Source organism: Pelecanus crispus, chromosome 7, assembly GCF_030463565.1.
Source record: "Pelecanus crispus isolate bPelCri1 chromosome 7, bPelCri1.pri, whole genome shotgun sequence".
NCBI classification, from domain to species: Eukaryota; Metazoa; Chordata; class Aves; order Pelecaniformes; family Pelecanidae; genus Pelecanus; species Pelecanus crispus.
The window spans coordinates 4822097-4836075 of NC_134649.1; positions in this window are offsets into that span (position 1 = coordinate 4822097).

Below are 13979 nucleotides of genomic sequence, written 5' to 3' on the forward strand. Positions count from 1 at the left end.
AATTCGGGGAGGACTCCAGTCATCCTTCAGAGGCGGCATTGGCCTCGCTGAGATTGGGGGGACTGGATGAAACGGACTGTTAATCCGTGCCAGTGACTCTTACGCTCAGATGCTGCAAGTAGCTGAGGAGCGCTGTGCCCATGCGTTAGCTGGTTTGAATTCAGAATTCCAATCAGATGAACTAAGTAACTTGCAATCTAATTAGGAGAACAGTAGGGTTTGTTCTTAATCCACAGCCATTTAATCTTCCGACTCATTAGTTGTGCACAGGCTCTATGAATATGTATATCTGGAAGGAAAAAAAATGCTTTGACCTTGATGAGAATGATAACGCACATATAAAGTAGGTGTGCACTCACCTTTCATCACGCTCGCTTTATTATGCAGATTCAACAATTCCTATTGCTCTGAATCAGGCTATCGAGAGTTATAGGCAATCCCGCAGCCAATTAGGCATCAGAGTCCTGATGAACCATGGAACCTCTAATGATTAGCACGGTATTTACAGGCAAGCTGCCTCCTACCAATTTGCATGCAAATAAAAATGTATCTGTTTTAGAAGGCCATACTAGGCAATATAACTAGTGCACCAACAACCAGGCTGAGGAAGAGAGGAAACACATTCAAAGACAAAAGATCCAGAGCACTAAATAGGATTTTGTTTAGGATCTTGAATGTACTGTTTCAACACATCGGTGTCATTCCTGCAGTCACTTATGAAAAACTATTCATACGATTTTCTGAAGAATTTAATTTTACGTACAAAAATATTCAGCCACACTATTTCTAGTGTAGAATGAAGATCTCTACTATCAGAAATATTTCCTCAGTCTATGAAATTATTCTGTACCCCTCAGAAAAATAAGCTCATGGGAAAATTCTCTGGTTTTCTTCTGATTTCCTGATTTATACTTTATTTCTCCTTTTATTGAAATTCATGGGGGACCTTCCTTTGACTGCAATAGAAGTAGGATTGCAGAAGCCGTGTCTTCCTTAGGTCTGTTTTACTCCTCTTGCATCCAATTACAAAATCTCCCAAAATTGACCTTAACACCTGTACACACTTTCTGCAATGACAGTTGCATAGCTCCTACTGAAGTCAGTGGGAATTAGGCCCAAGTACCTGGTGCATTTTGGGCACTACACCTGGAAAATATTTCAATACGAAACATTTGTGAAGCACAGACACTGGTTTAGGCTAGAGGCAACCCTAAAGATCAGGGGCTAGAAAAAAAAATCTGACTCAGGTGTCTAAGTAGGACTGTTGTGTAGCTGTTGCTGAAAATCTCCCTCCAGGAGCTGTAACAAAGCTGGGGAGGGGATCAGAGAAAAGCCGGCTCCTGTTCTCTTGCTCACTTGGGTTTTCATTCTAGAGAAGACCAACTTGTCCCATCGGAGTGGTCCAGAGGCAGGAAATGGGAAAAACTAAAGAACACAGCAAGGGAAGGGACCCTAAACCCCAGTCAGACCAGAAAGATCCCAAGAAGGGCCACAAATCCCAGGAAGGATCATGTCAGGGGACTGCAATCTCCCGGTGCTTGCAACAGCTGTGAGGAGGAGAAGAAAAACGTGGATCTCTGCTATGTGAATAATATCCAGCTAAAACGAGGAGCGCAAGGCAAAGAAGTCAGATGACGCTGTAGACTGACTGGCAGAAGGAAAACAAGAGCTATGTTTACTTTAGTTTTCTTCTCCTGATCAGCCATTCTGTTTCTAGCTGTTTGCTGGCTCCATTGTTGTTTATTTTAAAAGCCTCCACGGACCAAAAATTCAACACATATCCCCAGCTTGTGACGTGAGACATTGCAGAAGTGACTTCTTCCCTCAGGACTAAAGCAAATGCCAGCAGAGGAGAGGGCTCGCTCACTGCGGAGACAGCGTTGCCCTTAGGTGAACCAGCATCTACACGTGCAAAGCCTTCACCCCAAGTGGGGAAGACCTTTTAACTTGACTCTGCCAGTATCAAGGGGATTAAGGGTACCATTTAACTCAGTCCAACTTCTCAGTTAACAGTATCCTTGCACGCACCTCCACTGCTCTTTTGCAGCACTGGGCAAGTTCAATTGAGCCAGCTCTGAAGGCTTTTATCTTCAAAGCCAACGCAGATAAAAAGTTTAACAGGCCATGGGGACGCAACCTAAAGCCGCCCCTCTAAAATAACAAGCTCCAGCTGCACAAGGGAACCGCAATAGCCAGTGCCCCGCGAGGCCCGGTGCTTTCGCTGAGGGCTCATGGCCAGTGCCGGCCCCGTTGAGCTTGACCTCCCGTGTCCACAGCGGCGCAGGATTTGTCCACCTAGCAGCATCCCAAAACCCCAGCTTCTGTAGAGAAGTTGCTCACAAACATCATCTGTCTCCAAAGGATGGTTTGTGCTGGGGTGAAATGAAACAAGTCCAGTTGTTGCATTTCTTTTTCCCTGTGGAGCAGGTTCAGGCCAAAGAAATTTAACCGCTACTCAGCTGTTTTCTGCTGACATCGCTTGCATTCCTCTCTCTTCTCAAATAACATTTGGAACTCCCTGCCAGATAATGCAATTTGATATATGCCCTGATGATAGAGGGTGGAGGGGAAGAAAGTACGTTGGCTAATATTTTTCCATTACAAATCTAAATGGCCCAATCTACAGTTTAATCTGCAATAAAAACAGCAATTTCCGAAGGCTGGGTTACTGACTCGGGGCCAACACTTGTACCTGAAACCTTTATACGCAGATTGCTTTTAAGAAGTTATGATAAAATTACTATCAATAGTGTTTCCAAGGTACAGCTTTTGAAACCACCCAATGAATTTTAAGCCCCAGACTCTTGGATCTCAAGACCAGATTTAATTCTGCTCAGAGCCATACAGTTGGCACTCAATCACAGTACCAAAATCCTTATTCAACCCCAATGAGATTTTCCTTCCCAGGTACCTCTGAGATCCTTCAGTATTGAAACGATGGTTTGCCTTTCATGAACCCAAGTCTCAGTGGCTGCCACCAAGGGAGGAAAAAGCCGGCATTTACCACACAAGGGTTTTCCTATACTAATGGCAGGAAATACCATAAATACCAGGATGAAATAAAAGTCCACAGCCCCTCCAAACGCCACATGAATTAGCAAGGTAAGGGCTTAGAATTTCTGGTATTTAGAAGTCAATGCTCCTCTATGTGTTTGGAAATGTAGGGGTTTATTACTGCCTCTTATCCGCAAAAATAAATTTGCTTATTTTTGCCTCCTATCATGACAGCAGTGCTCTCAGAATTATTATATTTCAAACATAGGCAACAGGGATGATCACGTCGGGTAAAGAAGAAAACACTGTTTTGGATATGCCCTCGCTCTGCAGAAGAGGGAAAAAAAAAAAAAAGTCCTTTCCTTTCTGCTGGGACTGAACCATGCTGGGATACTTGGCTCCATTTACTTTGCCATCTCCCTGCGCTTCTCTCCCAGGGCTGGGAGAGCTGAAACACGATGAGAAATTTTACTCCGCTGTCAGCTGGCCTGAGGACAAGGAGGACAGATCTCTCCGAGGAAAGACAGTTCCCAAGGGGCTCACAACTAAGAAGTATTTCAGCTGCCTTGCTCTAAAAGCCTCGCTCTCCCCATAAGCACGGCGCGGCTACTGGACGTGCAGCTGGAGCACAGCCCCCGAGTGCTGCACGGACAAGGGACGGAGCGAGGACGGGCTCCTGGATGGACAGACAGCCCCTTTCATGCCTCACGCCCGTGTCTTAGTGACTATTTGTCTAGCTGTTTGTCCTAGGAGATGAAGTCTGAACCCTGGTGCAGGCACCGAAAGCATAAATGTCCTCAGGCTAAACAAAACCAAGTAGATCTTCAGCCAGAGCAAGTTCCCACTTTTTATATTACTTCAAGATTTATCACCTAATCCAAATTATACTATCACCAATCTAATTTATTCGGCGATCACCTCTCACGCAGGGTGTCCAGGGGCCAAATATCAGTGGAGCGTGACAGAATGTGCCAGCAACGAGTCCTGGGTCCACCCCGTGCCTTTACAGGTCCCTCAGGGCTCCTGCTCACACTGCCAGAGACTGCTGGGCTAACCTGATACAGACATTGCTTCATTCCAAGCAGCCACTAAAACATCTCTTTGTAAGGGATTTCCAAAGTATATTTATCCTGAGGTGTTCTCCAGTCCTTCACCCCTACGGGGACATTCTTCGGGACAGCCAATATTCAGTTCTCTCTATGCCTTACAGACAGGAGGCGAGTTAGTTGGCTTGGGGGTTCTATGAATAAATCGGCTTTTAGAGGGGATGAAAGAAAAACACGACAGAATTTGGTCCTCCTCATTCAAAAGACCTTATCTAGCAGCAGAGGGAGTGAGTAGGGCAGATTCACCTTCAACATGATAATCTCTTGCTAGCTCTCCTTACAGCATTCCCAGCTTCTGCCCTTCACTGGATGCTGAGCATGAATGTGGGAATGAATCACTGCTGATCTTGGCAAAACACCAGTCTCCCTCCCTTTGCTCCAGCTTGGAATAATCCCAATTTTCCAAATGGCTTCAGTGAATCCAGGATTTAAGTTCAGCTATTACAAAGTAGTGGGAACCCATAAATCACAGGCTTTATATCAGTGAGCTCTTTGATGCATTTAAAACAATTACTGGGAAATATATGATCTTCCTAAAAATAACTATTTACGTGAGCACCAGGAGAGAAGCTACTGTCAACATGTAATACATGGACAATCTAATCTCCACCCCTCAACCCCAAAGGCAGGCACGAGGACTGTTGTCTTTACTCTTTTTTGCTTCTCGCAACTGTATTAGAATTGATAATACGCTGAAATGACACATGCTTATGATGACATTAGAGCAGTATAAAAATTATGCAGTAAATTAATGTGTGCAGTAAATTAATGTATGCCTGCTTTCAAGTCCAAGAGGGTGGAGAGCAGCAGCCCATAGGAGGCAATTTTTTCACCCATCATATTGCTCACAAAAAGGCTTGTGATTACAAACTTTTACACTCTGCTTGTGTCAATGGTGACATTTCACTCCTGCCACTGAAACGGATGTATGAGTGCCAGGAACAGACAGAAAGAGCTAATCTAGAAACGGGTCAAAGAAGAAAGCAGATTAATTCACTTTGCAGTCCACACCTTGCTAGGAATTTTCACCAGCAAAACTTTTCCAGCCTGCAACTGGCAACATTGCTCTGTCACGGAAATATAGTTTTCAGCTTTTGCTGATGCTGTTTTCAGGTTTCCACTACTGCTGTTGGTATGTCACTAGAGCATGACCGAGTCTGTGCAGCATACGGATGTGGTTCCTGTAACAGCGTGAATGGGAGTTGCCATCTCTGCTGCACATGTGGTGACAAAATATGACTTGTACTAATTAAGTTTTAGAGAACAGGCACTAAACCAGTGTATCACAAATGCCCTGCTGAGTAGGTTAGAGCACACCTACCATCTGACCTGAGTTAGGACAGATCAGGAAGCCACACACCAGAAGTACATTAGCTCCAGGCCACAGGAAGCACCTGTACTGCTGTGGCACCAGATGCCTACTCAGTGAAGCATCTGCAATGGCAACAGAAACGCATGACCTCTCTCCCGTCACCAATTCTTCTGCAGTGAGACGGGATGAACACACAACTTCCACCATCGAGGCAATTTCTGTCATTAAACCCAACAAACCTGCAACTCGGCCGCGAACGCTCTGAAAACTAACCCTTTAGTGGCGGTGTATGATGCAGCAGAGCTGGTCTGGGGAACCTGTAGAGCAAACCCATGCTGTCATGTGGATTCTCCAGTATGCTGATCCATGCTGAAAGAAATATACTGCCTTGTGGATGCTGGGCCCCCTGAGATGCTCCAGCCAGCAAGGCAGGCGCTTTTTCTGCAATGGTTAGAGCAGGCTGAAACAGGAAGAGGGAGCTCTTCCGCTGTCCCCTGCAGAAACCCAAAGACAGGGACATTCCTGAGTTTTGCCCACTCCTTCCCCATCTCTTGTCTTTGCCCTGAATCCCTTCACCTTCTTCTGTTGCTACTTTCATCACCCCTTCCCCAGGAAAGCGCACATTGCTCAGGAGCTAGCAGTGCTGGAATCCAGCAATTTGCACATCTGAGCCTCCCTTATCGCACCTTCCCAAGGCTACCCTTGCTCCACGGTCCTCCTGGCAAGAAGCTACCAGGAAAAACAAACACAGATTTACCCTGCTGGGGGGAATCCAGCTCCAAATAAACACAGAGCTGGGACATGGGGCATTGAAAACCTTTGGGTTTGGCTTCCTTACGCATCTAACTTTTGACCGTATGCTTTGTCTGCACAAGATTAGCGTTCTGGTACAACCCACTTAGGAAATCTCTGAAAAAGATTCAGCCACTGCAGCATGATGAGGGAAGATGTCTTGATTTAAGAACACAGACATTACTAGAAAGGGGAAAAAAATAAAAGGGTCCCTTACTGTTCTGACATATCAAAAGGAGACTAATGAAGCAGCAGTTCATAGAACGACCCTGCTCTTCATTTCAGAGCCAGGCTGGCCTTTTGTGTTAAGGACACTGAATAACAAGAGCAAGAACAAACAGAAAGAGAAGCCTTTCCCCCTGCCCAAAGTAAATTTTGAAATGAAATAATTTAAAAACTACACCCTTCTGCCCTACTTTAAGGTCCACATAAGAACAGATGAAAAGTTTTGTTCCATTGGCAAAACTGAATCAAGGCTTTTGATCCTCAAAGATCTCTTAATCGCTTTGCACATCACTTCTTTTCATTATTTCAAACATACTTGAAGACAGCTACTTTCCCCCCCCTCCCCTTTTTTTTCTTTAAAAAAAAAAAAAACCACAACCTTTTCTGTGTTTGGGCCATTTCCCAGCCAGCTGTGGCAGTATGGCAGACAGCTGTGGGTTCTTTACTCACTCTAAGTTTCAACATAGATACACATTGATCTGCATCAGTAAAGTCTAAAACAGCACGATCCTTGCCACCAATTGTGCTAGCTCACAATATCCACCTCTTCACCCTTCTGTCGCTTAAGAAGAGTTCCAAGGAAGATTATATGCTTCTGGTTAAAAAAAGAAAGTAGTTGTTGGTGGGATGATTGTCGGTTTTTTTTGTTTTTTTTTTTTTTTTTTTTTTTTTTTAAAAAAAGCTTGACTCAGAATTGGAATCTCCAGCACATCGAACTGAACTTATATCAAGGTTTCTCCAAAATTTCATGTCTCTACAATTCCAGTAAGTCAAATCCAGCACCAACTCACCAATTCTTAAACAAATTAGGGATAGAATTTGCAATAACCCCGGCCATCTCAGCATCCCTGTGAGGTGAGTGCTTAACAGGACTCAGAATTTTCCTGCAAATCTGTAGCGTGTCCTTTGGTTTTTTTGTTAAAGTCTTGCTCCTGGTTTTTAGCTCACTGACCAATTGAAAGGGCACAGACACTTTCTGAAACGAAGACCATTCTTTGTCTGTGCAAGACTTTGCAACGAGCAGGCTCCCCAAAATTATAATACAAATTATAGACAGGAGAGGTGGGAGGTGGAGTCAGAGTTAGCCGGCTCACAAGCCATCAAGGGGGATGGATAACATCAAAAACAAACTCCACCTGGAAAGCTGCATGTAGGCAGCAGAGCAGAGCAACAGTTTAATGCGTTCAGAGCCTGAGGCACTGTTTAGCAAGTGGGTGGATGCTTTTTGAGCCAGCTTCATCTACCCAAATGGTGTCAAAGCCATTGTAAACTGCCTCGTTAAATTCTGGTCACAAAGCAATCCAGAGCCGAGCAGGGCCAGCAACAGAAGGCTTCTGGCTGCACCAACACAGAACAGGCGTACGCCTTGCCATGCTACAAGATACAGGTACTAACTGCAAGCTGCTCTGCAGACAACCCTTCCCATTCAGCCCAGTCAATACAACCAGCCCGAGACCCTCCGGGAGTTTGAGGACGCTGTTTCCATGGGATCTGGGCTATCAGTCAGACTCCTCCACATTTCCTTGCCATTAACAAGAGGAAAGACAGTCTTTCTGGTAGGCGTCAAACGATCTGACTTGAATTTCTGCCCCCTGCACGTAGCTGTCAAACAGTGCAGCCCCTCTGAGCCTCCCCTGCCTTGCCTACTCTCTTTTTCCTGCATTTATCCCCTAAAGGCAGGGGAAGTCTCTGTCTGTAAATAAATACGGTACCTAGCACCACACTGTTTCTACTGATTTTTGGGCTTTCAGATTCAGCCACAGTAAAACAACATTTAGATCCTGGTCATTTATTCCACTGTACCAGATGAGTCAGATGAAACACAGCTGAGACCACACCAGCCATCGCTGCCCCGCAAACCGCTTCGTCGGCACTGAACAGAGATGAAAAAACCCAGATCCCCGTCTGACAACTGTCCTCCCTGCAGGCTTGTGGGTACCTCGCAGGCAAAGAGCGGTCCCCAACGCCGAGCCCACACAGACCTCACAGAGACTGTACACGTCCACACGAGCAGAAGGAGAAAGCAGACCTGGGAAGATGAGCTTTCCCCTCATCAATTTTTAGGAGCAAACCACTGCCCAACATAACAAGCATGTTATCCAGTGTTCACCAGAGCACAAAGCTTGACAAGAGAGGACTAAAAGGAACCCAGGGATTCTAGCCACCTCCCGACTAGCTTTCCGTAACAGGAATGCCAGACATGGGTTGGCAGCTGCGGGTGGCGGGAGAGAACTGCTCCTAAGAGCCTCCCCAAGGACTCGGCTTCCTCACCTACACAGCCAGGGCGTACTTGCTGCAGGTGGCTGCCGCTTTGCAACACCTTCCTGCAGCTCCGTGCCGTATCTGCCACAAGCCACAGCCGAGTTCTGCGCTTCACATGGATTCCTATATATTGCACCTACTTGTGTCTTGCTGCCTGCAGAGTAATTACCAGCTCTGCCCTTCCCAGAGCACGTTGTAACGTTAAACCTTATTTTACTTGGCAGCTCGAGCTCACTTTTCAAGCAGCTGTGAGAAAAAGACCCCTCAACTGATGCAAATAAACATGGTTTTATTTTTAATTTTTTAAATTAAAACAAACAACTTGCCTTCCAGGCTGTGCAGTCCACATCCCTCTCAATAAAACCCCACACAGAGCAAAGGAGACCTTTTGGCCTCTTCAATGCTCGACGAGAGGCCTGGTTTTACCCTTAGTATTGCACATTGATAAGGATAGAAAACTTCAGAAGCGTCTCCGACTCCTTTTTGCTTACTCCCCCAGGAAATCTGAGGCCAGCTGTGCAGACTACAGCTTCCACTGAAATTAAAGTCTAGCTGGAGGTCTAGCTCTAAACCTAGAGCATAGGTTTAGCCTACAGGGAACTGAAAGTATGGAATAGATCTGACTGGTTCTTGTCCATGATCTTAGCCCTCATGGTGAGGGCAGGCTTGTGAAGACCACGTTTGGGAGCTAACTCACAGCAACAGCAGCTTGCTGTTTCCCTGAGAACGGCGGGTCTGAATGCCGAGCAAATTTTTATCCTAGCTAGCCTAACTGCCAATGGCAGTGGTCTTATTCCTAAAAAACATAAACCATTGAAGCCCAGCACTAAAACTGCAAGTTTGTGATGACCTCACCTAGCACGGGTTATTGGAAACACACAAGCAATGACAGATAGACTGATGAGGTGTCTGCAAGCCTGGCGTCACCGAGTTGCCACTTCACACAGAGCTACAGTAATAGGAGCGGTAGCAGCAGATGGAGGAGGATTGTTCAAATGGCAGAGCTGGTCCTTCCTTCGGAGACATACGGCTCTAGCAACAGATGAAAACAACCAGTGAGGAGGTTCGAGGAGAGCAGTCCTGGAACACATGTGAGAAACAAATGCAAAGCTGAGCAGTGGCTCTGCATCTTTTGTTGTTCCTGGCATGGCAGTATGTTGGGTATACAGGTTCTTTTTCAAGTAGAACCAAGTTTAAATGAAACACCCGATGAGCGAATATTTCAAACTATATCCTCAAGATAGAGGAGAGCGCCAAAACCCTGGGTCCTACAGTCTCTAGCATGTTACAGGTCTCTGCCACAAAGCAAACCCCAAAAGGTGAAGATGCACCAAGTATGCACAAAGCCGCCAATCTAGATGTGCCCACACATGCTGCCATAGTACAGAAAGACGCCAGGAGCGGAGCTTTTTGAGTTAGAAAGGCATGCAGGCAGGCAATGAAAGAACTTTAAATTTGCGCTAAGTTCCCTTAGCATATAAACTGCATATACTGTACATATACACACACACTATAAATATTAAAAAAAATACGGATACATAAAAAAGCAGAATAGTAAAGGCACAAGGACCTGGACTCAGGAGCACTTGGCTCAGTTTATGTCCCTCCCATAGGCTTTCTGTGAAGGTTTAGGAAGCCTAGTGCCCATCTCTTCCTCTGGGTTGAGTTGTTACATTTAGAAACCAAAAATGGTAACTCTTCACCTGTTTCTGGTTAGAATCCACTTGCATCAGCATCTGTATCAATGCAGCCGCGCAGACCACTAATTTCTCTGTAAGCTAAATATTGCTACTAGCGCTGCTGGAGAATAGCAAGGGGTTGCCGTTCTACAATTGCTCTTTGGATTACCGTGACTGGGGGAAAGAAGAGAAAATCATGTTGCAAATTCACAAGATTAGCATATCGTACTGTGAAGCTGATCTGTGTAACTAGATAGATCGGAAAGCTTTGCTGTGGCCTTTGGAGATACGAGGCCAGAGTTTTCATTAGTCCCTCCTGCAGATGCTTTAATGCAGCAGAAGATTGTTTCCAGTACCTCTGCCCACCAGCTTTTCCCAATTCAGCCCACTGCTTGTGGGAGATTTGTGCAAGAAGCCAATCTGCTATCCTAATGCAACTCAAAGCCAACTCCTTCAGCGGACAAAATACAGTCAGAGCAAATTTCGTATCTGCTTTCCCAAGGTCCCTTCTCTCAAACAAATAAACAAACAAAAAAAAAGTTTGTTTTTATAGAGCTTGGGTTAAAAAGCCGGTCTTGGAAATGTACTGAGTGGAGCACCACCCAAAACTAGCCAGCAAATGCAAGCTCGCCAAGGCCATTAATTTGGCGGCTGGGGGGAAAATGAAACCTATTGCTACCATCTGCACAAAGGAAACAGAGGCAAAGAAAAACCCTGCTGTGTGAGCAGAAAGAAAGGTTCAGCATAGCAGAGACAACACAAACCATATGAGACACTTGTTAAACCCCCTTCCTGCTTTTTTCTCCACCACTAAATGCTGCAGGACAATGATCAATCTATTCAATAGAAGCTTAAAACAAGACCCTCAGGACTGTCAGTGCTGCAGGTCTCTGTTTTCTTACAGATTCTGGCACATGAAGGCCCTGCTCCCTGGTAAATCTTTAAGACAACATGAATAGTTTGCATACTCTGAGCCCCACAGATGGTTTGGATCTGAAAGACCTTGCGCAGAATGCAGTGGTCATGAAACCCATCCTCACAGCTAGAATTTGGGATGCATCACATTTTTACTGCCGTTTCTACTGCTCGGTTTGTGAACCAGAATAAACAAATGAGCTTTCAAAAAAGAAAGGCGGTTTGAAAAGAGCTTGATCCACTGTGAGCCCTTTATTCAGCTAATTTCACCCCAAAGGCAACCGTGGCTATAGCATGTGCTATTTCACAGGTGAAGAAAACATCTCTCTCGGTAATCCTTCTGCTATGCTGGGGGTTAATCTGCAATCAGCTCTATCTGCAGAGCTGGCCCCTACAGCTGCACCAACATCTCGGGCTGGAAAGCTGGCAAGAATACCTTGGTAGTGCACCAGGAGGCTCTGGGAATTTCATTACATTTTCCACTCACCCAGCGTGTCTCCGGAAGGCCATCTTCGGAAGAGAACAGAACTAGCATGTTGCCGCCCAACCCTCCGGAGTTTCTCCTTTCACACCCACTGCCAAAGCACAAACACCCTCACCCTAGGCCAGATTCTGATCTTCTTTATACCAGCAAAACCCAAAATGCAGTAACATCAGCTACAGACTCTTGCTGCAACATCTACTGACCAGCAATTCAGAGGGGGCAAGCCCTTCCTCCCACCTCCAGCAGTGCCGAGCACTGATTCTCCCTTGCCTCAAACTGAAGTTACAAAAAAAAAAAAACCCCACATCCCCGTGCTGCCCATGGAGCAGCGTGACTGGCATCCCCCCTCCCGGCCTGGGCAGCGACTCCGGTACATGCCTAGGCTTGTTGCAGCCTGTCTCTCAGCTGACATTCGCGATGGTGCTGGGGCAGCCCGGCCTCCGGACTTTTCACTTGAGCTTTGAAAGAAGCTGCAATTTGCAGAGCTGGCAGGGGCAAGGGGTAAAGAATTTATCAGCTCTGCAGTTCATTTTAGAGAGGGCACACACGAAATACAGCTCAGCTGGATTCACTCATCTCCTCATCTGAGCATATGTGAGGATATCCGATGACCTTGTTGAAAACAGACTCACCTGGAGAGATTCAGAGGTTTGTACCAAAACCAGAGATCCTCCAAAGCACAGTTTTCACTTGGCAATTGCAAAATTCTCCTTGCAAGCAAAAAAATCCTTCTGCAAATAACAGACCACCAGCGGGGTCTCCCACACAGAAAGACATCTCTGTGCTGAAAGGATGCACAGAGTTTCTGTAGGTGCCCGAAACAGGAAGAAAAGGTGTAAGACCCAGGAGTCCTGACTCTTGATAGCTGGTAAAGATCATCTCCTCGTTACAGGAGGACATACGGCACCTTTTCAGTATGTTCACAAGACCTGTGGGAACTGGGGGACAAGCAGGCATGCTGCCCCAGGCATCAAAACGCTGCTTTGCACACTAACGGGGGGATCAGGGTCTGGTGGGATGCTGTACCCTACTTCAGACCTACTGCCCAGGAGAGAAGTGGCACCAAAACCCGGGGGCTGCGGTGGCATGAGTAGTCACAGCGGTGTGCCCTGAGATGACGGACAGCTGTGGTGTAAGCAAACCGCTCTCGGCAGGACTGTCTAACTCCAACTTAAAATTGAGCTTCTGTTTCAAGTCAGATTTTCCCCTGATGTGCCTCATCCTGCCCAGAGACAAAAATAGAGAAAGTGAGAAAACAGACCTTTATTACCAACTGCAATCCCCACTGCCCAGCAACCAGCTCTACACTCCATGTTAGCCTTGCATAAAGAGAAAATAATAAAACCCAACAACCCGCACTACCCACAAAATAAAATATAGACAGCGTAAGCCTTTATGCAGCTCCGGCAGTAATCACCATGTGTCTGCAAGCTGAGCAGAGGAAAGCTGCAGTCCTTGTCCCAGACACTGTCGGACCTCTGCTCCTGCTCTGAATGTGCTTCAGCGGTGCCAATGCAGGAGGTGAGCGCGCTGCCGTCTGAACCACGTCGTTCGGTAAGCCGGGGCTGCAGGGTCAGGTCTCCCGTCTGTCCTGCTGAACAGGATGATCCCTTTCCAGGACTCATTCCTCATTTCTCACCTATACCTAGTGGACCATTTGTAATTTTTTGTAATTTTTTTCTGCTGGAAAAGAAAACAAAAGGTAGCGGATACAGTGACGACTGTAACGAAATAGTTACATCAGGGTTAACTTGCCAGCCTGTGTGTAGTTGTGGTGGGGAACATGAGAAGGACTGCAGCCTGCTGTTGGCATTGCCTACCATAATTACCCCTAACCAAATCATGGTTACACCCTGTTCCGTGCAACACTCTGGATTTCCAGCTTCAAACACATCTCAGACAGATACGGGGCCTGTTTCTATCCCTCCTGATGTCTACAGCAAGACTTCAAGGGTCCAAAGTCCACAGAGGACTGCTTATGCAAACTTGGTATTTAACAAATGATTTGGATGAGCCAAGGTAAACAGGCAATGCAGACACGGTGGAAAGCAAAGGAGCAGTTTGAACTGAAGGAGCACATTATGCCTCCACATTATTTTATGAGGAAGACATTAGCCCTGAGGGAAAAGCGTGAGGAGACAGATCTCGAGCCATTATAAAAAGGCCTGGTCTCTATTAGGAGATACACAAATACCTCCCCAGTCCACCAT